Here is a 4,506-nt window from a genome sequence, read left to right on the forward strand (position 1 = left end):
GTAGGGACATGTAAATGTGATCTTTTTCTGGTCCTCAGGGGCGATTTCAATCTGATTGTAGCCTGAATACCCGTCAAGGAAACAGTAATAGGAATGATCAGCTAGCTTTTCCAAGATTTGATCAATGAAGGGTAAAGGAAAGTGGTCCTTCCTCGTGACGGTATTCAGCTTCCTGTAGTTAATGCACATTCTCTAACCAGTAGTAACTCTAGTTGGCATGAGTTCATTATTAGCATTGGCTACGATGGTGATCCCGGACTTCTTAGGAACCACCTGAGTTGGGCTCACCCATTAACTATCGGATATGGGGTATATGATACCCACATCTAATAGTTTAAGAACCTCGGCCTTAACCACTTCCCTCATGTTTGGATTTAGTCTACGTTGTGATTGCCGAGTGGTCTTAACATTATCCTCAAGATAAATGCGGTGAGTACAAATCGAGGGGTTGATTCCCTTGAGGTCTGCTATCGTCCATCCAAGGGCTCCCTTATGCTCAATGAGAGTAGATATGAGCATACTCTCCTGTTCTTTCTCCAGATGGGCAGAGATCACCACCGGGTATGTCTCATCTTGACCTAAATAGACATATTTCAAATCAGAGGGCAAAGGTTTTAGTTCAAGCTTTGGTGGCTTGAGGTTAGACGGTAGAGGTACTACATCAGTTTGGGGCAACTCTTCAAATTGTGGCTTCCACCGGTTAACTTCAAGTACCAGTGCAGTATCAAGCAAGGCACATGTCTCCCTAATCATGTCATCATCAAAATCATGGGAGTGGGCCAGACACGTCTCTAGAGGGTCAGAGGATAAGGTCAGAGGTGTCGTATCTTCCACTAAAGAGTCAATCATGTTAATGTTGTGAAAATCGTCATCATCCTCTAAGTTTCTGCCGTTATTGAAAAAGATGTTTGACTTCAATGTCATATTCCCAAAAGACATAGTCATGACACCATTCCTGCAATTGATAATTACGTTTGAAGTAGCAAGGAATGGGCGACCAAGGATGACGGGGATCTAAGTGCTCATGTTATTGATGGGTTCGGTGTCCAGGATGATAAAATCTACAGGGTAGTAAAATCTATCAACTTAGACCAACACATCTTAAATTATCCCTCTTGGTACACGAACAGAGCGATCAGCAAGTTGTAGTATGGTTAGGGTGGGTTTTAATTTACCCAAACCTAACTGTTTGTATACCGAGTAGGGAATTAGATTGACGCTCGCTCCTAAGTCAAGAAGTGCATGATCAATTCGATGGTCCCCGATTACACATGATATGGTTGGGCTACCGGGATCTTTGAATTTCTGTAGCACGTCTTGCTTTAGGATGACACTCACTTTATCGGTCAAGAAGATCTTCTTTTGAATATTCTGCCGTCATTTGGTCGTGCATAAGTCTTTCAGGAATTTGGCATATGAAGGTATCTGTTTTACGACATCAAGTAGGGAATGTTGACTTTTACTTGTTTCAACACCTCTAGGATATCCTGAGAGTTAGAGAAAGGTTTTGGTGCGACCAAACATTGGGGAAATGGAGCAACTGACTTTTCTAGAAGTTCTGGTTCTAATTTTTGTGGGGCCTCACTAGATCCATTATTGTTGTCCTCTTCTGGTTCTTGAGGCTTTTCGGGCCTAACCGGAAGGGTTTTATCAATGATCTTCCCACTCCTAAGAGTGGTGATGGATTTAGCGTGCCCCATTTGATTTGAAGAGCTGGGATCACTTATCTCGTATTGCGGTTTAGGATTGGGGAGCGGTTGTGCAGGAAGCATCCCCTTTTCTATAACCGTCATACGTGAATCCATCTTTTGCATAAAGTCTCGCATTGCCTGGGTCAGCTCTTGCATGGAATTTTGAACCGGTTCTTCTTGAAGTTTCCCCTGATTTGGATTTTGATTGAAGAAACTTTGAGGGGTAGCAATTTGTCCTTTTCTCCAACTAAAGTTTGGATGATTTTTCCAATCAGGATTGTATGTATTAGAGGTTAGTCTATTGAAAGGTCTTTGATAATTATTTATGGCATTGGATTGTTCATTCAACACTTCTCGAAAGGCAGGTATCGTAGGACAATTTTCAGTTGTATGAATGTTGCAATCACAGATGCCGCAAACACTTTCATTAACCTTATCCTTCTTTCCTTCCATGGCCTCAACTTTCCTTATGAGCGTAGTCACTTTACACTTGAGATCATCCTCTTCTTTCAAGAGATACAATCCACCTTTCTCCTTTAATTGAGTCGGCCTAGATGTGGTGTTCGACTTTGGGTAATAGTCTCATGATTGTGTTTTTTCAGCAGGTAATCCCATACCTCGTCAACATTTTTATTAATGAATTCTCCGTTACACATTGTCTCGACCATTTGGCGCATGGAAGATGTCAGTCCATCGTAGAAAAAATTTGTAATGCGCCACGTTTCAAAGCCGTGTTGTGGGCATGAACTGACCAAATCCTTGAACCTTTTCCAACATTGGTAAAATGTTTCATCCTCCTTTTGGGTGAAGTTCATGATTGCTTTTCTAAGGGTAATCATTTTATGATGTGGAAAGAATTTCTTTATAAATTCCCTTTGCATATCATTCCATGTGCCAATGCATCTAGAACGCAGTGAATGTAATCACGTCTTAGCCTTCTCTTTTAAGGAAAAAGGAAAGAGTCTCAGCCTGATTGTGTCCTCAGACACATTTTGAAAATATAAAGTGGCTCTGATCTCATCAAACTCTTTCAAATGTAGGTATGGTTCTTCAGATTCAAGCCCATGGAACTTAGGAAGGAGTTGGATAACCCCTGGCTTGATGTCCATATGTCCTATATTTTCAGGAAAAATCATGCATGAGGGCATACTCACCCCCGCTGGTTGTAAATAATCTTGTAAAGTACGTGGCGGGGGTGCTTGATACACCTCATTCTCATCCTGAATGTCCTCCACCCTAGGTTGGGGTAGAAGAGGTTGGTTCTCAGCCATCACTTCAATTAACTAAGGGGATTTCGAGTGGTGTCTAGTCCTGCGATGGATAGTCAACCCCTCAACCAATCCTTCTTCAGTCAAGAGACGTCGAGTGTTGTCACGGGCCCACTTGGGCATGAAACACTCACAACCCTTAATCAAATTTGAAACCTAATCCTAAGAAAGGAAAAGAAACTCTAGAAAGAAAGAGAGGGTTGGAAAGAAGTTACCAATTTAGAGTCCCTCAGTTAAAAACCTGCAAAAGAAAATAAAACAAGTCAGTTTTTAAAGAGAAAGTCTAGAATTAGAAAATCCTTAAAAAGGAAGATAAAAACAAACCAGTTTTTAAAAGAAGAAATTCCTAAAAGAAATTGAAAATTTCTAAAATAAATTAGGAAAGTCCTAAACTAGAAAGTAAGTTACTAAAAGAGATCTGAAAAATCGAAAGTAGAGAAAGAACTTACCGAATTAGAAATTTCTATCTTAAAGGCCTACAAAATAGGAAAGTTAGTTTCTAAACAAAAATTCTATAAGTAGAAAATTAGGAAACAAAAATAGATTCTAAAAGAGTTAGAATTAAAAAGTTACTAAAAAAACAAAAATAGAAAGTTTATTTCTAAAAAGGGAAATAACTAATCTAGTTTCTAAAAACAAAAGAGGAAAGTTTCTAAAAATAAACTATTTCCTACAAATAGGGAAATACTAGAATTAGAAAATTTCTAAAATTCAAACCCTAATTTTAAAAGTAGAAAAAGTAGAGAAATTAGGAACGAATTACCAATTTAGAAACTTATGTCAGGATCCTACAAAACAGGAAAACAAGTTAGTTCTATAAATCAAATAAAAATCTAAAACTAAAGTTAGTCAAATTCTAATCTTAAACTAATTCTAAACCTAATTAATTTCAGAAAATTGCAACCGTCAATCCCCGACAACGGCGCCAAAAACTTGTTCACTCCCCAAGTATAGGGTTGTGATGTAGTAATAAACTCGGTGAGACCGAGGTCGAATCCCAAGGGACTGATATTTGTACGTAATCTGAAAATATCTAGAACTAGAACTAGATTAAGATGAAATCTAAATCGAATGGTTTTTGAGGAATAATAGTGAAATATTACTCTAAAACTTAAGGAATTAAGAAGAAGGGAACTAGGGATTCAGATGAAGGAGACTAGGGATTCAGAGGATCCACTTGTAGAGATCAGGGAGATCTACGGCCAATTCATGAACTCAACTGGACTTCGAGTCCCATCTTCTTCCAGTTGGAAGATATACCTGGAAATCAATTCTGAACTTCATTTAATCTAGTTTTCAAGTGATCAGACAGGTGTAAATTAGAATGGATTCCATCACAAAACCATGCCCATGAGACAAAGCAAACAACAGAATTAAACCAATTCACAGCCAATCTGAGTGATGTATAAATGTCAGGAAGAGTTCCGTCATCCAATCATGTCCAAGGGGCAATGGTGAACAATAGGATTTCCTAGCTGCATAGTCACAATAAGGGAATGGATATACTCAAAGCCATCGCAAATATATTGTAATTTAAGTCACAATAA

General features: G+C 38.7%; 1 non-coding gene across 1 annotated transcript; it reads left to right on the top strand.

Moving 5' to 3' along the window:
- The first annotated feature begins 2,417 nt into the window (after positions 1-2,417).
- Positions 2,418-2,524, top strand: LOC131250358 (small nucleolar RNA R71). The gene has a single exon (XR_009173280.1). It is a non-coding gene; the product is annotated as a small nucleolar RNA R71 (small nucleolar RNA).
- Positions 2,525-4,506: the final 1,982 nt, after the last annotated feature.

Source organism: Magnolia sinica, chromosome 6 (assembly GCF_029962835.1).
Source record: "Magnolia sinica isolate HGM2019 chromosome 6, MsV1, whole genome shotgun sequence".
Lineage (NCBI taxonomy): Eukaryota > Viridiplantae > Streptophyta > Magnoliopsida > Magnoliales > Magnoliaceae > Magnolia > Magnolia sinica.